The 21,006-nt window shown below is 53.6% G+C and overlaps 4 non-coding genes across 4 annotated transcripts; 2 read left to right on the top strand and 2 right to left on the bottom strand.

Annotated features, from left to right (window-relative positions):
* TRNAP-AGG (transfer RNA proline (anticodon AGG)) lies at nt 1-72 on the top strand. The gene has a single exon. It is a non-coding gene; the product is annotated as a tRNA-Pro (tRNA).
* An 8,837-nt stretch (nt 73-8,909) lies between these two features.
* Nucleotides 8,910-8,983, bottom strand: TRNAI-AAU (transfer RNA isoleucine (anticodon AAU)). The gene has a single exon. It is a non-coding gene; the product is annotated as a tRNA-Ile (tRNA).
* A 3,493-nt stretch (nt 8,984-12,476) lies between these two features.
* On the bottom strand, nt 12,477-12,549 carry TRNAA-AGC (transfer RNA alanine (anticodon AGC)). Its single transcript has one exon. It is a non-coding gene; the product is annotated as a tRNA-Ala (tRNA).
* Nucleotides 12,550-16,316: 3,767 nt separating this feature from the next.
* TRNAQ-UUG (transfer RNA glutamine (anticodon UUG)) lies at nt 16,317-16,388 on the top strand. The gene has a single exon. It is a non-coding gene; the product is annotated as a tRNA-Gln (tRNA).
* The last annotated feature ends 4,618 nt before the right edge of the window (nt 16,389-21,006 follow it).

Here is a 21,006-nt window from a genome sequence, read left to right as displayed (position 1 = left end):
GGCTTGTTGGTCTAGGGGTATGATTCTCCCTTAGGGTGGGAGAGGTCCTGGGTTCAAATCCCAGACAAGCCCTTGTTCTACCATTGTCTTATAGCTGACCCAGACAGCTCAGGGACTCATCTCATCTTGCATGATTTTCCTCTGTTCATTTGCTCAGTGTAATGGAACAGCTAATTGCTTCTGGGTGGCTCAGCTCTATCAAGATATGGTTCTGCCAGTGACTCCACCTCTCCTGTTCAGTGTGGCAGCCCCTCTTGCTGGTAGAAGCTGCAACTATCCAGCTTCTGACTCACCCTTTTGTCTGGATGACTTGGCCTTTCTCCCTTCTGAGCTACAGTCCTTCATTTCTCTGGCACTCCCAGTCACCCAGACAATCCTCTCATTCCCCGCCACAAGCCTCATCTATGCCCTCAGTGGAGTTGGTGGAACCCAGGCGCACCCTCCCTCTGGTTGCAGCTCAGCAGGGACCCTACACTGACCGCTTCTGAGCTTTTTCCTCCCACCTCTCCCTGCTCCTTCCCTGGACTGCTTCCTAGAACTCCCACTTCACTTCTCTGCACTGGCTATGAACCCTCAGCCGTAGCAGTGTTAGGAATGTGCCAGCAGGAACTCAATGCTGCTGAAGCAGCAATGAAGGGTCCTGTGGTACCTTATAGACTAACAGAAAAATTTAGAGCATGAGCTTTCGTGAGTTAACTCACTTCTTCAGATGCTGGTCCTGGAAATCTGCAAGGCCAGGTATAAATAGGCCAGAGCAAGGCTGGGGATAACGAGGTTAGCTCAGTCAGGAAGGCTGAGTTGTATTGTCATCAGTAGATCTGGAGGTGTGAACTCCAAGAGAGGGGAAGCTGCTTCTGTATTTAGCCAGCTATTCACAGTCTTTGTTTAATCCTGAGCTGAGGGTATTGAATTTGCAGATGAATTGTAGCTCAGCAATTTCTCTTTGGAGTCTGGTCTTGAAATTTCTTTGCTGTAGGATGGCTACTTCTAAATCTGCTACTGTGTCCTGGGAGATTGAAGTGCTCTCCTATGGGTTTTTGTATATTGCCATTTCTGATGTCTGAGTTGTGTGCATTTATTCTTTTAGGTAGAGACTGTCCAGTTTGTCTGATGTATATGGCAGAGGGGCATTGCTGGCACATGATGGCATAAATTACATTGGTAGATGTGCAGGTGAACAAACCCACGATGGTGTGGCTGATCCAGTTAGGTCCTGTAATGATGTTGCTGGTGTGTATATGTGGGCAGAGCTGGCAACGAGGTTTGTTGCATGGATGGGTCCCTGAGATAGAGTGACTTTGGTGCGGTGTATAGTTGCTTGTTAGGATTTGTTTTAGGTTGGCAGGTTGTCTGTGAGCAATGATAGGTCTGCCTCCCAAGGCCTGTGAAAGTGTGGGATCGTTGTCCAGGATGGGTTGTAGATCCCTGATGATGTGCTATAGAGGTTTTAGCTGAGGACTGTAGGTGATGGCTAGTGGTGTTCTGTTGGTTTCTCTCTTGGGCTTGTCCTGTAGCAGGAGGCTTCATGGCACACGTCTGGCTCTGTTGATTTGTCTTCTCACTTCCTCAGGTGGGTATTGCAGTCTCAAGAATGCTTGGTGCAGATGCTGTAGGTGTTTGTCTCTGTCGGAGGGGTTGGAACAAATGCGGTTATATCTAAGTGCTTGGCTGTAAATGATGGATCGTGTGGTGTGTCTGGGATGGAAGCTGGAGGCATGAAGGTAGGCGTAGCGGTCAGTGGGTGTACGGTACAGGGTGGTACTGATGTGTCCATTGGGTCCATTGATGTGTCCAATGCTGCTGAAGGCTGGGAGGAATGTGTCTCCCAGAGATCATTTGCATGAGCGTATAAAGGGGTGCATATGTGATACCTTGCAAACAAAGGCTGATGGGTAGCAAGGAAGCAATGAGAATTGTCTATTTTAAACACATTCTTGTAAAATCACAATTTATGCTCACACTTAGCATAACAATTGTGAAATCTCACCAATGCTCCAAGTTGTTGAGGGGGACAGGGCAGTCATCGTAACTGCACAAGACATGGATTGCACAGGGCTCCCCTGCTTTAAAACATTATAAAAGAAAAAGTAGAGAAGTATGGATTGAGCTAGTTATCTGAATGCTTTTGTCATATTGTTCTAAACCTGATAAAGAAATTAGTGAAAACTAGTGTTTTAAGGGTAGTTAAAGTCACCAAGAGCTGTAATTATTGGACTGAGTCTCAGGGGAAATTTTTAGCAAATAGACTGACTAGCAGTTGGTTATTAGCTCCAGAAGTGGATGGGTGCAGCAGCTGAAAGGGAGCAAACTGAATGCTGGACCAGTGCAAAGATGGCTTTGGCTCAGGTTCGATGAGGGAATGCATCAGTGTGATGTGTGGAGTCTGCATAAAATACATACTTGATGGGTCACTTTTCAACCTTTGTCATCTGAAAGCTAAAACCAAGATGCTTGAGAGGCTCATCCTTGAAGCCTTTTTTGCTGATGACTGTGCACTTGTGACACACAAGGAATCTGATCTCCAGCTCATTGTCAACAAGTTTGCTGATGCCCCTTGCTTCTTTGGTTTGACCATCAGCCTAGGAGAGACTCAGGTACTGTTTCAACCAGCTCCAGGATCTGTTGCTCTTCCCTCACTTCAAACTTAACTAAAGGAACAGAGAGTTAGGAACAGTAGAGGAGTTCAAGGACCTTAACAGGCAGTGATGTCTCTCTTCACAAACAAATCCATGCAAGAATCTGCAAGGCCACCCAAGCAATTAAGACATGTTTTCAGAGGCTTTTCTACAGAGCATCAGACAGTCTTGACACCTCCAGTTCTACAGCCCCTTCTACTTGGAGTTCTGCTGAAGCCTGGGATTGAACCAAGGACCTTTAGAATTTCAATCTAACACTCTCCCTACGGAGTTACTTCAGCCACTCCTCCAGCTGTTGTGAGGCCATTCCATGTCAGTTGGGGATAATTTGATCAGCCATCCCCAGCAAGAAATAAGTGATGGCAAGTGGCCATGCCTGCTTCCCTCAGCTTGACTCTCTTCATTGTCCTTTCCTACTTTATTTCCCACATTGACCCAATGGTCACAGGGGACTGCAGCACATTGATGGTGGGGAAGCAGCTGGGATGTGACATGACACCCTAGAGCCAAAAGGATCCGACTGCCTTCTGCTAACAGGATCCTGGCGTGACCTGCTGGTGGCCAAGCTTTCGGGGAGGGGAAGGAAATTGGCAGGGCTACTCTTGTGTGAAAGGGCTAAGAGTTACAAAGATGAAGCGGGTGTTTGCCGATGAAAGTTTATGCCCCACAATATCTCTCAATCTGAAAGATTCTTCAGGACTTCTTGTTGTTTTACTGAAACAAAGCACCCCCGAGATGATCCTTTGAAGAAGTGACCTGTAGGAATGAAGGACCCAATTCTGAGACTGCCTGAGGGAAGTTGGGAGAGACTAATTTCCCAGAGGAAGGTGAAATCTCAAACAACCAGCTGGTTTGATCTTCTAAAAGTGAAGGTCTCTGCCAGACTCTCAGCCTGTTTCCTTCACCTCTTTTGGCCTCCCTGACTTTTGCAGTTAGGTAACTAAAAGCAGGGAATCACCTGAAAATTGGCTTCACCCCATGACTTTAGCATTGTGAGCACCACGTTCAAAGCAGCAGAGCTAGCTAATTGACTCACGCACAGCCGATAGCCTGTATTTTCATTGGTGGTGCCGATCCGCACATGCTTCGGTACTCATTGTCTGTTTGTCCCATCCCTCCCCTTGGAAGGCCAGGTCATTTCTACAGGGCTCATTCCTGCCCCCACACTCTGCTGTCTCTGCTCATGGCCTCTCGCCTTCACGCTGCTCTGAACATGCTCTCCAAGTGCCAGGCCTTGGGGTATGGTGGAGACAGGCTCCTGAGTGTCGCTGTCCATCCTGTCGGGGTGCAGATGGACATGGGGAATAGCAGCTCCATCCAGGTTGGTACCTCCCTGGAAAAGGCCAGAGGCAGCCAAGTGTAGCCCCATGAGGCGGATGTCCTCTCTTCCTGCCAGAAAGGTGGGCATGAGGGAACACACCAGCGAGGCTTTTGACATCACCATTATCATCAATCATGGGCTCAGCACCCATTGGTCTCCAATGCCTCCATCACTATTTCCTTGGTGTCGGTAGATGAGCTCCACGCCAATTTACGATATCATCTTCCCATTTTCTCTGGGCTCTGCCTCTCCTATTCAAACCGACCATTATGCCGAATATCAGGGTCTTGATTTTCAATTCATTGTTCCTTTGGATAATAAGCCCGAATAGCTGTAACTTCCATTGTGGAACCTTCTAGGGCAGGTTCTCTTTGGTTGTGTCGTCCGATGGAATACCTCATTGTTGACCTTCTCCGTCTATCAAAGCTGCAGCCTGTGGTTGAGGAGGTGGAAAAGTGGGAGCCTGTGGAGGCTACAAAGACAGGGGAACTGTATGAGCTGCAGGCCAGGACAATGCTCATCACAGTCACCTCCTGGATGGGTGAGGGTTGGGAAAGTGGCACTTGGCTGGGCCAGAAAAAAGGCAGTGGCCAGGAGGAAGAGGCTGGCAGGAAGGGTTTTACCTGGGGTGGGTCAGAGAAGAGGCAGTTCCCTTCATTCCGAGCCAGTGTTGGGTGAGACGTGGCACTCATGTCTCTCTGTTACAGGGTTGTGATCTAAGCAGAGGCAGGGGAAGAGGGAGCTTTGCTCCAGGCCTTACCCCAGGTCCATGCCTTAGGGTTTTCCTTTTGACCGTGCAGAGGCAATGGCTGAAAGGGTTTAAGGGACAGCACGGTCCCTGTGTGCCCCACCCCTGAGAATGACTGGAACAGCTCCCCCTCTCTGAACTCTCCAGCACAGCCCAGTGGTTCTGCAAAGCAGGTGAGAGGCTGCCAGAAATATTTGGCCAGGCACCACTGACTGCTGCTTCCCTAACATCCATTTCCCTGGCAGGCACAGGGCCAGGGGAGCCACAGTGCCTTGCTGGGATGTTTCTCCTAACTTATGTGGGTGTTGTCTATGACAAAGGGACATGAGGGGAGAGTATCTCTTCTTGTCCTGCCTTGCCCCACAGGCAGAGGTTGCCACGTTCCCAAGGCCTGTCACAGCTGCCTTTCTCCAAACCCCAGGTTGTGGTTGGATTCTTTCCAACACTCCTCTCCCATCATCCTTTTCCTTCCACATCAATGACTGGGCTCGCCCAGGAAGGTCCCCTCTGTTCCACAGGCAGACACAGGAAATCTTTAAGAGAGACGTATGGCAAGGAACCCCTGGGAGTTGAACTCCAGATCACCTGTGAACTAGCAGGTGTGTTAAAGCAGCTAAGACACAGTGTTTCTCTGAGAAAAGCTCTCTTTGGTGTCAGGGGAGTAGCTGTGTTAGTCTGTATCTTAACAATCAGAAAACAGTCCTGGGTTCTTAACACCACTGCCACCCTGTCATAGCTCCTTCCCCATCTAACAAGATAAATGCAGAAGTGGGGGCCAGCAAAAGTACCTCCAAAACCTTATCTACTAGGTTTTGGTATAAACTGCCCCCCAAAAATCCTAAAAACCTTAGATTTGGGGTATAAAATTTGCTGCCACCACTCAAGTAAGAATAAGGAAACCAGGGAGAGACTACTTGGGAAATCTCAGCCCCAAAAGTAAAAACCAGGACACAAACATTAACCAATACCAGGTTAATAAAAAGAAAAAAGAAAGAACTTTTATTATTACAATATTTGTGTTGCAAGCCTCATGACTAGATGGAAGAGTCACAAAGTAAAACAGATGGGGAGTCTCCACCATGGGCCTAGAACTTAGTTACAAGGAGAGTAAAGGAACATTTCTAAAAAGTGCACAGACATCAGATCCCACTTCCCAAACCAGAAAACAATAAAGCCTAATGGATCTATCGAAACTTTGCCCTACTTACAGAAGATGGGAGGGCCTGTTCTTGGAGGGAGATACCCTCATGGCTGGAAAGAAGAAGAAAGAACAGAGAACAGAAGTTGGAGGAGCCGAAATTCAATTCTTACCTACATTCCTTTTGGCCAACCCCACCTGGGTGAGGAGGTTAACCCTTTTACTCCCAGGCTGCTGGCTAACCCTCATGATCATAACAGGCACTTTAAAGACTAATGAAATAATTGATGAAGTGATGAGCTTTAGTGGGACTGACCACCACGGACTGCCCACAACAACACTTTCCAAGTCCCCAGCACAGACATGAGGGGAGCTGGAGTTGCAGCCTGGAGGACACTGAGGATGGGAGGAGTTGTTGGGTGTTTTATGTGCCTTTTTTGCTCCAGAGCCTGAGAGTGTGTTTACACAAGGGGCTGTCAGGGGCAGGACAGGAGCCCTGAAGGGCAGGGGTGGTTGCGGCAGTGACATCACAAGTGCCTTTTGAAGAACCTTAGCTGATGGGTGAAAAGAGGCTGTGAAGCTGTGACCTCAGACAGTGCAGAACAATGGATGGACGGGACAGTCTGCAGGACAGGGTCCATCTCAGAGACACCCCCCTCCCCGGCTTTGTCCCAGGGAGTCTCCTTCTTGAGAGCTCTGCCCTGGAGGCTGGAGGGAGAATTCAGGATGAGGAACATGAGCACGAGGAGGAGCCTTTTTGGCATCTTCTCCTTTCCCACCACGAACTGCGCTGGACGGCAGACGTCTGTGTGGGGAAGGTCAGAGTCTGATCCAGCTGGTGCTGGGCAAAGCGAAGGCAGGGAAAACACTCGGTTACGGTTCTGCAGTCCCCAATGATACTAAATAGCAGAAGTGAATGAGGGTCCTCCTTCCAGCTCCCTTGGCCTAGTGCTGTTCAGTACAACAGTCTGTGAGCCACTAATGTCCCTTGCTCTGGAGAGGAGCAAACAGGCCCAAACAGAACACATACCACACAAAGCTCTCTTCAAAAGTGCAGTGTAGCCAGCAGGTGCCTCTGACCTTCAACTTGGGCTGCAAGAAACAGACCCCTGAATGGTGGCCTGCACCACTCCCCAAATGCTACTGACATCTTTGGATAGGCTGACATTGCACGCTGGGCACCTCTCACCCTCAGCTGGCAGCAGCACTCTGCCCTCATTGCTTCTCTGCAGCTGCTCTTTCTCCCACAGCTCCTTTTCTCCATCCTGGGCTTCCTGAGCATGTGCCCCACGGCACTTCCCCCAGCCAGAGACTGAGCTGTCCAGGCCCATTCCTGTGGAGATGAGATGAGAATCACGGAATCCTGGGGCTTGGAGGGACTTCAGGAGGTCATCCAGTCCAGCCCCCAGCCTAAAGCAGGACAAACCCCAACTAAATCATCCCAGTCAGGGCCTGTTCAAGCCAGGACTAGAAAACTTCCAGGGATGAAGATTGCACCACCTCTCTAGGTAAAGCATTGCAGTGTTTCACCATCCTCCTGGTGAAATAAAAGCAGCGCGACCCAAACACTGGACTATTACTGCTGTGACTTGGATTTCAAACCAGGTTGCTGTAGCCGCAATGCAGCGTACGAACCTCTGTATGATTACAGCACGCTAGAGAAGGCCGGTATTGGGCTTTTTTACTTTCTCGGGTTTCACCTGATAGTCTGGGACCCAGCACGTGGCCCCAGGCATGGGCAGGGTTCTTGGGTTCCTGATGCACAAGGCAAGGTGAATGCAGCTTTCCCAGCCTGGGCCTCAAACCCTGAAACCTCCAAATAAGGTCCTAACCCTGAGAGAGCTGGGCAGGTTCCTGAAATAATTCAGAAATAACAGACAGATTTTTGCAAGGTGCGAAACCTCATTCTCCTCGTCATAGTGCAGATTCCAAAACAGATTTTGGAATGGGGCTGCATAGCGTGTTCCAAAACTACTCTGCTGTGCAGTGATATCCCCAGCATGCCCCCAGGGTCGCTATTCACAGACAGTCTCTGCTGTGCATGGAGGTGCCATTTTGAAATATACTTTGTTTATTATGGGGCTTCCTTGCAGCGTGAAGGCTTTATTGTGAACTAGATTATTTTGGAGGAATAATTCTGGAATAAACTCTTCTGAAATAACTCTGCACCTCTCTGGTCAGTGCCTGTCAGCATCATGTAAAGCACCAGAATGTCCACTGTGGCCTATGACAGCTGCACTGGGGAGGCTGGTGCCACTGCTGGAAGGTCCTGAGGAGTGGGAGGGGATCTTGTTTGCTTGGCCTGCTCCCTCTGAGGCCACCTGTGCTCCTCCTCCCATCTCACCTCTTCCTATCCCAGCTCTACCTCTTCCCCTGAGCTCTGCCACCAGCTGCCTGCTGCTCTCTCCTCTCCTCCCCACAGGCCTCCCCCCATTCCCCAAGGGCTGCCAGCCAACCCCTCCTCTGCAGACACCCACCCATCCAATCCACCCTGTCACCTGTACCTCTCTGCCCCTCTCCTGAGCTCCCGTGGGCAAAGCTGCTCATCATGGACTTCCTCCAGCGCCTGCTCCTTGTGCTTCTGCACCCCACCCCCAAGGGCCCTTCCTGTGCCTTCCCCAGCCCTCTGCCCACCAGAGCAGCAGCTGGGGGACCTGAGTGAAGAAGCAGAACTCAGGCGGGAAGAGGAGCAGGGCAGGCAGGGACTGGCACCACTGGTGAGTTACCTGGGCCTGTGGTGCTGCAGTAGCAGGTGTCCAGGGAGGGAGCCTGTGAGGTCAGAAGGCCTTTGTGGGGGGAGATGGGGAGCAGAGAAAGCCACTGGAGCTGCTGTAGGGGCTGGTGCCCTTGGCAGAGGGCTCCTGCTGCTCCTTCCTGTGGGAGGTGTGTTGCAGAGTTGGGAATCTGGGGATCCTCACCTCACACAGGCCCACTCTGCAGCCCTTCCCTCTGCCTGGGGTGGTGACTCTGACTTGCTCCCTGCCAGCCTCTCAGCCTGGTTCCTTCAGCTCTTTTGGCCTCCTGCTCAGAGCAGCCACAAGAAGGAAAGCAGAAAAGACCTGCCCATGGCCAGCATGGGGCTTGAACCCATGACCTTGGCGTTATTAGCACCACGCTCTCACCAACTGAGCTAGCCGGCCAATTGCAAAAAGGCTCACAAGGGGCCTTTTTGGAAATAAGCAACAAGCAGCTGCAGGGCCACTGGACTGAGATTTCCTCCCCTCCCCCACCAGCCTGGCCTCCCCTTTCAGACTCTCTCACCCATCCCCCACTGCTCAGAGCCCAGCTTGGAGTTCCCCCAGCCCCGGCTGCCCCTTGCCAGCTGTCCTGGGCCCTGCAGTGCGTCCCTCAGATCCTGTCTCTCCCACCCCTCCCCACTGCCCTGATCCCCTTGTCCTCTCAGGCCCTGCCAACCCCCCCACTGCCCTTTTCCCCTCCTTCCTCAGCCACAAGCCCTGCCCGGGTTCCCCTTCACACCTGCCACCTCTCCCCGCTGGCAGCCGAACTCCTCCTCCCTCTGCACTGCACAGTCACCAGCTGAAACCTTGGGCCCTGCCCAGGGGCTGTGTCAGAACGTCTCCCACCTGCACAATTCATGTCCACTGCAGGGGTTTTGCTTCCCAGCAGGGTTAGGAAATGTTGGTGAGGAAGCAAAAGGAACTACAAGAGGGATCTCAGGTGTGTCAGGTCAGCACTGGGGACAGCTGGGGTGAGAGGTGAATTACCACTGGGGTGGGGGCACAGCTGGGTGTGCCTGGGAGTGAGATGCCCCCAGTCACTCACTAGTGTGTGCACATGGTGTGCAGGGACAGGGCTGGGGGGTGTCTCTGCAGAGGCAGGTCGAGGGCAGGAGCTGCTCCCGCAGACAGGGCAGAACAGAGCTCCTGCCGACAGGGAATTGTGTCTGTGTTACAAACGTGCTGGAGGAGCTGGCTGGCACAGGCCTCCCCAGAACCACAAAGCTGTGAGGCACAGACTCTCTTCTGGCAGCCACAGCAGCACCTTTCCCACACCCATCACAACTGCCTTTTCCCGAGCTCCAGGCTGTGACTAGATTCTTTCCAACGCTCCTTTTCCATCAGCCTTTACCTTCCCCAGCAGGGAGAGAGATTGCCAGGGGAGGTCTTCTCTGCTCCCCAGACAGACATAGGGAAACATTAAGAAAGACATACAACAGGGCAGCACTGGGAGCTGAATCCATGATCTCCTGTTTATTAGTCAGGTATGTTAGCCAGCTAAGCCACCTTATTATGTCACTGCTTGCTGATAGGGAGGTGACTGTGTTAGTCTGTATCTTAAACCAAAAAAATGGTCTTGTTGCACTTTAAAGAAATATGTCTTTGTGGGGCCAACCCACACGGTTGGACTGCCCACAACAACACCTTCCCATTCCCCAGCACAGACATTGTGCCAGAGGGAAGCTGGAGTTGCTGCCCAGAGGACATTGAGGATGGGGGGAGTTAAAATGCTCCTTTCACTTATTGTGCCGTCTGCAGTGGACAGGTCAGAATCCACCAGTCTCCCCTCCTCTCTCCCCACCTGCCCCAGTGCCAGGATCCCACAGGACACTGAGGATGGGAGGAGTTTGGGTTTTCGTGGTTTTTATGTGCCTTTTTTGTTCCAGACCCTTGGGGTGCGTTTGCAGAGGGGGCTGCCAGGGGCAGGACATGAGCCCTGCAGGGCACTGGTGGGTGTGTCTGTGACATCACAAGGGCCTTTGGAAGAACCTCAGATGATTGGTTAAAGGAGGTGGGGAGGTGGTGACCTCACAGACAGTCCAGCACAATGGCCAGGTGGGACAGGCTGCAGGGCCGGGGCCATCTCAGAGACCCCCCAGGGCTTTGCTCAGGGAGTCTCCTTCTTGAGAGCTCTGCCCTGGAGGCTGGGGAGAGAATTCATGGTGAGGAACGTGAGCGCAAGGAGGATCCTCTTTGGCCCATTCTCCTTTCCCACAACTAACTGCGCTGGACGGCAGCGTCTGTGTGGGGAGGGTCAGAGTCCGATCCAGACGATTGGTTAAAGGAGGTTCACTCTAGGTAATATTACTGTGGGTGCATGAAGTGTTTGGGAGAACTGCAGCACCAGTGAGTGGCAAGACCAAGATTTCCTTCTACTGCATCTACACACAGGAAGCTAATTTCAGATGCAGCCAATGGACACACTATGGCTTATTTCAAACTTGGTTTTACCCCTGTCTTTGCAGCCCGTTTCCACATAGCTGCTATTACTTGTACTTGTACTTGTACTTGTACAAGGAGGTTTACCCATTTCAAAGTAAGCCGTCCCCTATTTATTTCTGAATTATTTCAAAGCAGCGGTTGCCTTGTGTAGATGCTGGGATGGTTATTTTTAAATAACTTTGTTGTGTAGAACCTCCTTATAAATCCAGGGCTGTGACAGGCACAGCAGCAGCTGCTCAGAAGATAACAAGCCCTGCAGGTCAGGTTGTCACTCATCAGCACCCCAGTGAAGGCACATTCGGAAGGGTAATGGAGTGAAAAGAATAAAGGGCAGGGATCCTCCCTGCAAAGCAGAGTGAAGCCTCCTGAGCAAGACTCTTGTCTGGTCTCCAGAAGCCACTCAACTTCCTTCATGTCTTTGGACATTGGTGCCTATAGCAGTCCAGCAAAGGGTAACAGAGCAACACCCTGCACTTGTCTACTGGCTAGCAAGGGCTCGACCCCTTGGTTTTATGAGCACCATGCGCTACCCACCTCAACTATCCAAGCTACAGAGAAACAGCTCACAAGGGCCCTTTTGGAAAGGAGCAACAGGCAGCTGTAGGTACAGTTTGGTTCCTGGCGTGAGATTGCTGTCCCTCCCCCACTGCTCAGCATCCCACCCAGGCATCACCACAGCCCCTCCCCCACCACCCTGAACCTCAACCTGGAATCTCCCCCTCTTAGACTGTGTCTCCCTTTCCCCACTGCCCTGAGCCCTGGCTAGGAATTCCCTCAGACCCTGCTGCCCCTCACCCTATGTCTTGGGCCCCTGCCGGGTGTCAACTCACACCCTGCCTGTCCCCTCCCTCTCTTCCCCTGAGCATGACATTAACATGGCCCATGTTCCCTGGCAGAGGGGTAACACCATCACCACCTGCTGCAATGTCCTTCCTTTAGAGGGACCCCAGTCTGCTGCCTGCTCCTGAGCTCAGCTGCTCCCAGCTCACCCACAGCACATGGCCTTGGAGCAACAGCTGCCCTGGCTGCTCTCTTACCACAGACACAGAGCCCACAGGAGCAGACCCCACAGCTGTCACCCCAACTCCAGAACCTTCTGCAGGTGCGGTGTGAATCCTGCCCACCAAAATGACCCACCTGCTATTCGTTCCCACCTGCTCCAGGGGTATCTCCCTCATCAGTACACAGCTCACCTGTGCATCACCACTTTCTCTCACCTGAGGCAGCCCATGGCCCTGACTTCCTTTTTCAAATCCAGCCTGCACGTGAGAGCACTTCCTCTTCCCACCAGCTGGGAGACAAGATGTTGATAGTGCTCTCTTGTGCCATTGCACATCCTTCAACACAGAGAGCCCCAAACCCCCATGTACATTGTGAGCTTCCTTGTGCAGGGGGGGCAAAAGCAGCTCTCCTTCATTTCTTGGACAGGAAATTTCAAGGATGTCAGTTTCATTGGAGAATGTGGGTATCGATCCCACTGCCTCTTACATGCTAAGCAAGCGCTCTACCATTTGAGCTAATTCCCCACCTCTTTGTTGATTTCCTTTGTCCCAGAAGCTCCCCTGGTTCCTTTCCAAAGATGACCCTTGTTAGCCCAGTTCCTACCAGCTGGCTGGCTGAGCTCTTTAGACACACCTGCTAAAAATGCCATGGTGACAGTTTCAAGCTCTACGTGAACCCTTGGGGCATCTTGACTAAGTGGCCTGGCTGCTATGGACAGGGAAGCTCCAGCACAGACAGAGAGCTGTGCAGTGCCAGGCTTGTGGGAGGGCTGTGTGGGAATCCCTGCCTGCATCACAATGCCACTGCCTGGGGCTGCTGGTGCCTGGCAGCCTGGCTTTGCACTGCCTGGTGTTCTCTGAACAGGTTCCTCTGCCTGTGTCACCTCCCTGGGCTCAGAGTTTCACTGATCTACATGGGCAGGTGATATACATGCAACAGGGGTGGCTCTGTGAGCTGCAGAGGTCTGTCACATGCAGTGCTTTGGCAGATGCTTCATTTCTGAGAGCAGCTGCTGATAAAAAATCAGCCACTCCCCAAGAGGGGCCTCTTAACTGTGGGGCTCCTTTCAGCTGTGGGGCAGCAGATAAGTCCCAAAAAGGCTTTTCCCCAGCTGCTGAGAAGCACAGAAGAACTCAGGGCCTGCACAGGGTGATGCACTTGAATGAATTGTTGTTCCAAAGGCTCCTTTACAAAGGGATGGCTCCATCAGCTGCTTGTTGTGAGCCTACTCATGCCCTGGTTATGGGTTCAACTCCTGGGATGCCTTTGCTAGGTGTCCTACCTGCTCTGGCCAGGGGCTCTCTCCCATGCTCAGGGCATTGTGCAGGGCCAGCCTGGTGGGTGGAGTCCCTGGGCATCACTGCTGACACAATCATAACAATTCCAAATGCCCCTGTGCTGGGGTGCTGGGGATTGGCAGCCTGGTGTCACAGCTCTGGGTCTCCTCTGCGCTGCTCTGCCTGTCCCCTCCCTGCTCTCACAGGTTTGCTCAGCTCCATGGGCAGGTACACCAGGGATGGTTTTGTGAACTGCAAAAGTCTGTGTCTGATGAGTGTTTTGGTGGATTCTCCATTTTGTGAGAGCAGCCGCAGTGGACACGTAGTTGTCTCTGGCAGAAGCAGTTTAAATTGGGGCTCTGGAAGATTTCTATGCTTCTGTTTATGCTCACTAACCTGTGCTCTGCAGGGGCTGTGGTCCCAGGACTCTGGCCTCTCTGGAAGCCCCAAGGTTAATTAATAAAGAGCCTTGTCTGCAGGAGTCCCTCCAAGGGCATCTCATCCTTTCTTCTCAGGGGGACTTACTGACTCCTGGTTCTGGAGTGGCATTTGTCTGGCTAACTGTTGTCTTGCTTTGGGAGCTCCAGGCCAATGCATGTGGCTTGGCAGCTCTGAGCCATCAGGTTCTTTTCTCTCTGGTATTGGTCCTTCCTGCAGCCCCCACTCAGGAAGGGCTCTGCCTGGCTCTGGGCTCAGGGCCTTTCTGGGACTCCTGGCAGCTCTGCCCCCTGCCTGATGACTAAATTCCTGCTCAGAGCCATGAGCTTATTCCTGGGTGAAGGGCAGGCTCCACTGTGGCTGACTGTGTGTGACAGAGCCAAGGTGCTGTGAGCTCAGCCTGCACCAAGGGCATTTCTGTGTCAGACTCCTGAGAGCCCTGGCTGTGGGTCTGGTTCTCCTGCCCAGTGCAGCCCATGGCCAGCAGGGCCCTGCACATGTGCATTGAATTGTACCTTTGTGTGATCAATGGGAACAGAAACCTGAGCCTCGGAGGCTGGGAGGTGAGGCAGCCGAGGGACAGGTTTGCTTGGTGTTGGTACATTTGCAGAGGAAAATGTTAAGAGTTTAAATTCTTCTCAAGCATCTAGTGCAACCCCCCAACATACTGGGACAAGAGATGAAAACTGATTTCTGTTCAGAAAACCACCCAAACGGGAGCACCTGGGATATCTTCATCAGCATCAAGTGTTCCACCACTGAGCTGGGCTCTCTTTATGGCTGGAAAATGGGGAGAGATTTGTTACTGTGGAGAGGCCACTCTGCTTTCCTAGTAGGAACATGGATATGACTATGAGACTGGGAAAAAGATTGTTGGAAATTCTGCTGTGAGACCAGTTTAAAATGTGTGTGACACTGATCAGTGAGGTCCAAATTGCACTGGTTTCTGTGTTGGGTCTGAACAGTTTTTCTGCCTCATAATACAGTTCGGCGAGGTCATTCATTGCTATTTACACGATTGCCTCAGCTGTCAGTTATTGATCTGTTATTGGTTCTGTTATTTCTTGTCCTTTAACCCTGCATATTTGTTTAACCACATCTCAGCATGCAAGATAGGTGCATGTTGTGCCCTTCCTCTTATCTCTATCTACAAATTGACCTGCTACAATGCCACCACTCACCATGTTTGGTAGTTTTTGCCCAGAGGCTTGCTCCTGGTTCATTAGATAAGGGGTTGGGGGTGGGGGGGTGCAGGCTTCACCATCCCTAAACTTTCATGAACAAAGTTTTTCCCCAATTGATCACTGCAGGATTTAAGTCCAAACTCTAAATGGACTAATGGGTTACATTTCACTGGAACTCTACTGGGGACTATCCAACAGGTCACAGCACCTTCTTACTGAAAACATATTGACATTGTCACTAGGTCTGACATTTTAGCACAGTTGAAGCTCCTTTATTCAGCAACCCCAAGGAAGCTGCAGGATCATCAAAAGTGCCAGATAAAGAAGTTACTGCCAGTGATTGCAAACTCAGCAGCATCTGATTGATTTGTGGGTGTCCTTCAGTAGGTTCTCTTTATAATTATTCATGATGCTCCAAGCAGATGAGAGAGAGCTGCCCCACATATGCTGGTAAGCTGTCTCCCTAAGTGGTGGTAGCTCTGTTTGTGGGAGAAACCAGGTGAGCGGAGGATGAGCTGTAATATGTGCATAGAGAAACAAAGCTTAATCAAACCCCATTTGTAAAACCACTGTGAGCTGGGGAAGGGACAGAAGCTGGGGGAAACAGTGTTTGTCCTGCGGGGGGGATGAAGATGAAGGAATCCAAGGGGCACTCTTTGTGTGGTGGTCTAGTTCAGTGGTAGACTGTCTAAATACAGTTTAAGAGATTTTTTGTTCAAATCTAAAGTCCTCCCTTTTCCCATCACATTCTGGATTTCTATTCTATGTGTATTTGTCATATGGAGATGAACCCTCAACATGTGCTACTGCCAATGCATATAACCCTAGCAAACCCTTCCCTCAGCTGACATTAGAGAGTGGTGTGAACAAAGAGGTGCTCATTGAGAGTCTATAAAATGTATCACATTCAGTAACATGTATCTGCGCACTTTTAAATGTGTTCTGGTCTGGCTCTGGTCTGAAGGAGGGAGTCTGTCCCACGAAAGCTCACCTAATAAACTATTTTTCTAGTCTTTAAAGTGCTACTTGACTGTTTTTTTGTTCTGATAGTGTATAGACTAGCACGGCTTCCTCTCTGTTACTATTTTAAATGTGTGTGAATTCAGAGCCAGGGTTATTCACCCAGATATTCCTCAACAGTCACCACCTGCCTTTCCAGTCTCTGCTTCTCCATTAGTTCTCTCCAGGCTGGTTACTTTAAAAGAATAATGAACCTGTCTAGTCTCTCTGGGCTTAGCAGAGAGAAGGGCAGGGATTGATGTCTGGGGGAGGACACCATCAGAGATGTGGCAGGAAGCAGTGTCCTGAGAGGAGAAACAGCTGGAGGGTGGCAAGCGCTACAAGGTGCCAGCCCAAAAAGAGTTACTGGAGCTGAGAAAAAAACAAAGGGGAGGTCCTATGGTGTAATGGTCAGCACTCAGGACTTTGAATCTTGTGATCTGAGTTCAAATCTCAGTGGGACCTTCTGGTTCTTCACTGTAAACCCCTTTCTTGTCTGTCAGATAAAGGGGATTCTTTATGCATGTGAGTGAGGATTTCCTTCTCCTGGTTGATGAATGAGGCACCCTGGAGCTAGGTCTCTTGTTGGGCTGGTTCACAAATATACCTGCAATAACTTTGACCTCTATAGCTACGTCTACACTTGCACGCAACATCGAAATAGCTTATTTCGTTGTAGCGACATCGAAATAGGCTATTTCGCTGAGTAACGTCTACACGTCCTCCAGGGCTGGCAAGGTCGACGTTGAGCAGCACCACATCGAAATGGGCGCTGCGAGGGAACGTCTACATGCCAAAGTAGCACACATCGAAATAAGGGTGCCAGGCACAGCTGCAGACAGGGTCACAGGGCGGACTAGCACTTCCGGGGCAACAGCTAGCCGCTCCCTTAAAGGGCCCCTCCCAGACACACGCAGCCTGCACAGCACATGGTCTTCAGAGCCACAGGCACGCACACCTCGAGCGACGCAGTCATGGACCCCCAGCAGCAGCAGCAGCAGCAGCAGCAGCCAGAGGTCCACCCAGCCGCCCCTGCAGGAGCAGTGCTCGCCCTGATCCATGCCATGTGGGAGGCAGCTGAGCACCTCCTTGCCACACCGGAGGAGAAGCAGCCTGCAGGAGAGCAGGACTCAATCCCCAACCATGCAGCACCCTGACCCCACCCCCCCGCCTCACACACCGCCGCCTGTGGAGCTACCCCACCAGCACCAACTGGTGGGAGCGGCTGGTGCTCAGAGAGTGGGACGATGACCGCTGGCTCAGGAACTTTAGGATGAGCCGGCAGACATTTATGGAGCTGTGCCAGTGGCTCACCCCCACACTCAGGCACCAGGACACCGCCATGCGGCATGCCCTCCCAGTGGAGAAACGGGTCGGCATCGCTGTCTGGAAGCTGGCCACTCCCGACAGCTACCGATCCGTGGGACAGCAGTTTGGCATCAGCAAGGCCACCGTCGGGGCTGTCCTCATGTAGGTAAGAGGACCCACGGGGGGAGGGGGAGGCAGCTCTGGGAGGGCAGGGGAGGGGAGGGCAGGAGAGGGGAGGGGGGCCCTGGCAGGGGAGGGCCACACACACCCTGCTCACCCCTCATTGGTGCTCTCCTATGTGCTTCCCCTGCAAGTCGTCCGCGCCATCAATGCCCTGCTCCTCCACAGGCTCGTGAGGCTGGGGGACCCGGATGCCCCCATCGCGGGCTTTGCCACCCTGGGCTTCCCCAATTGCTTCGGGGCTCTGGATGTGACCCACATCCCCACCCGCGCCCCGGAGCACAGTGGAGGACGCTACGTAAACAGGAAGGGCTACCACTCAGTGGTCCTCCAGGCCTTGGTGGACAGCCGGGGCCATTTCCAGGACGTTTATGTGGGCTGGCCTGGCAGCACCCACGACATCCGGGTATTCCGGAACTTGGGCCTGTGCCGCCGGCTGCAGGCGGGGACCTACATCCCCCAGCGGGAGATCCCTGTGGGGGACACCACCATGCCCCTCTGCGTCATCGCAGATGCGGCATACCCCCTCCGGCCCTGGCTCGTGCATGCGTACATGGGCCATCTGTCTGCCAGCCAGGAGTGCTTCAACCAGCGCCTGAACCACGCGCGCCAGGCGGTGGAGCGCTCATTTGGCCGCCTCAAAGGGCGCTGGAGGTGTCTCCTCACCTGCCTGGATTCAGGCCCCACCAACATCCCCCAGATTGTGGGTGCATGCAGCGCCCTACAGAACCTGGTGGAGAGCAAGGGGGAGGCCTTCTTTCACGGCTGGGCTGTGGAGGCTGGCAGGGCCGATGTGCAGCCATCCGCTGCCCCCAGTCATCAGGTGGACCCCGAAGGGACCCGGGTCTGGGAGGCCCTGCGGGCCCAGTTCAACAAGGCCGCGGGGTGAACGCTGGCATGCCCCCCCACCCTCCACAATACTCCCTGCCCCTACACCCATACCACAGAGCACCCAAGAGCACCCCCCCCACTTTTCTTGTAAAAATAAAAGCAGAGAGTTGTTTGTCAAATCAAACATCTTTTGAACTCTTATTATAACAGAAATTCTAACTTATATATGTATATATTATAAAAACAGGGATAATATGAAAGGGGAAGTCAAGGAAGGGGAGAACTATTTACATGGGGCGGGGAAGGATCAGCATTGGAAAACGGGGGTCACAAATACAAACTATTTAAAGCAAAAAAAGACTTAAAAGTGGGGGGAATATATACAAAGGGGGGGCCACGTCCTGGGCCCCAGGCCCCTACAGTCCAGCGCTGGGGGTGGGCGGCCGGGATCCCTGCCTCGGCCTCAGCCCTGGCCAGGGCTGGCTGGGGGCCAGGTGGACCAGGAGATACGGCCGGCGAGTGTCAGCTGGCCCCAGGTCCCCCTCGGTGGAATGGCCCTCGGTGGCAGGTGGCGGTGCAACGTCGGACAGCGCGGCAGCTGGAGCAGTGGGTGGTGCAGCGGGTGCAGCTGTGGGTGGATCACTCAGGGCGGGCGCAGCGGCAGCCGGCATGGCATGGGGGGGCCAGGTAGTCCGCAATGCGGTTGAAAGTCTGCATGTAGGCCCCCAATGCCTCCTGGCACCAGGCCAGCACCCACTCCTGCAGGTGGAGGCGGCGTTGCTTCACCCGCAGCCGCTGCTCGGCGACCTCCACCTGCCGGCGGTGGATGGCCAGCAGCTGGGGGTCCGTCGCCGGCAGCTGCTGGTGCTGGGTCTGCCATCTTGCCCGCCGTGGGGCCGGTCGGTCCTCTGCCGAGGGCCTGGCCTGGAGTGATGGCCCTGGAGGGCTTTCTGGGACCACTGACGCCTCGCCGGTGCTCTCCGGTCCTTCGGAGGGTGCAGCTGCGGAACACAGGAGGAGGGGAAGAAGATTGGAGACAGCCATTAGTGTGGACCCCGAGCCGTGGCCCTTGTCCCCCCACCCCTCTGCTGCAGGTTCCCCATCCCCGTCCCCGGGAGATGCTGCTGTGATGGGGTTCAGGGGTTCCCCTGCACTGCACCACGTCCGCTGGCAGGAGCGACTCTCACTCAGCAGGTATGACAGGAGAGGTTTATTATGCAACAGATGCCCAGTTTCTCCCAGAAGCGACAGTACAGCAGTCAGAGACGGTCCTTCCAACCCGTCCTGGGGAGAAGGCCCCAAGGGGTGCCCCTCTGGAGTGCAGCTTTCCCCCTCCTCAGGCTGGCTGCCTTCTAGCTCTCCCTTCCCCTAGCCTCTACCTGCCACCCCCGATTCAAAGCCAGCTCGGCTCCTCCCTCCTCTTTGCTCAGGGCAGAGGTGTCACCTGCCAGTTGTAGCCCCAGGATCATCCTTTGCCCCTGGGAGCTATTCGGCTCTTGCTGCTCATATCTAGCCTGAGTCTCGCATTTGCACTCGCCCCACTCCATCACATGCTGCTGCTGCTGCTGCTGCTGCTGCGGGGTGTCCCACCCCCTTCTCCCGGGGGACCCTCGAGATTCCGCTCCCTCTGCCCCGGGGATGGGGCATGGCGCTGTAGTGCGGGGGGCGGGCAGGGGCTGATGCACTCCTGTGAGGGACATGGCCCTGCTGTCCTTGGGGCCATGGCCATGTGGGCCGCATCCCAGGCTCGGGCGTAACCCTGCTGCAGCTCCTTCACCTTACTCCTGACGTGGTCAGGAGTGCGGGCAGGGTGACCCCGGGTGGCCAGGCCCTTGGCCAGCCAAGCGAATGCATCCGCGTTCCGCCTCTTGCTCCCCATTACCTGGAGCACCTCCTCCTCGCCCCAGAGCCCCAGCAGGTCCCAAAGCTCGGCCTCCGTCCAGGAGGGGCCCCGCTGCCGCTTCCCCGCCTTGCTGCTGGGCTGTGAGCCCTGGCTCCCCTTGGGGGGGTCCCCTGGGGGCGCTGGGGGGGCTGCCATGCGACCATCACAGCTGGGGTGCGTGTCTGTGGCACTCAGAGACGTGCAGGCTGGCCGAGTGTCTGGGCTGCCGCCTGCGCGTTCTCTCAGCTTCCTGCACAGAAAGGGAGGGGGGCGAGGAGCTTTAAGGGGCCGCTCCACGCGGCCACCATCGAGCTCAGGGGCTGGAGAGAGCGTCTCTCAACACCTCAGCTGATGGTCACCATGGAGGACCCCGCAATTTCGATGTTGCGGGACGCGCAACGACTACACGGTCCCTACTTTGATGTTGAACGTCGAAGTAGGGCGCTATTCCCATCCCCTCATGGGGTTAGCGGCTTCGAAGTCTCGCCGCCTAACGTTGATGGAAACTTCGAAATAGCGCCCGACACGTGTAGCTGTGACGGGCGCTATTTCGAAGTTAGTGCCGTTACTTCGAAGTAGCGTGCACGTGTAGACATGGCTCAGGGGCCCAGAGGCAGGGCCTATTTAAGCCCTTGGCCCATCTGGATTTCTCTTCAACTTTTCCCTCCCAGGCGTCGTGAATTTTCTTATGTCTCCCAAGGCAGAGGGAAGAGCAATACACAGCTGACGTGTGACACCTCACCTTCACCCTGGTGCACACAACACAATTCATGTGGTGGGAGTGGGACCATGGGGTCTGAGTGGGGGACGGGCTCCTGGCTGGGGGAGAGGGTTGGGGTACAGGAGTGTGAGGGCTCTGGCTGGGAGTTCGGGCTTTAGGGA

Source organism: Carettochelys insculpta, unplaced genomic scaffold (assembly GCF_033958435.1).
Source record: "Carettochelys insculpta isolate YL-2023 unplaced genomic scaffold, ASM3395843v1 scaffold_0035, whole genome shotgun sequence".
Lineage (NCBI taxonomy): Eukaryota > Metazoa > Chordata > Testudines > Carettochelyidae > Carettochelys > Carettochelys insculpta.
This window is presented reverse-complemented; position numbering and strand designations above follow the sequence as displayed.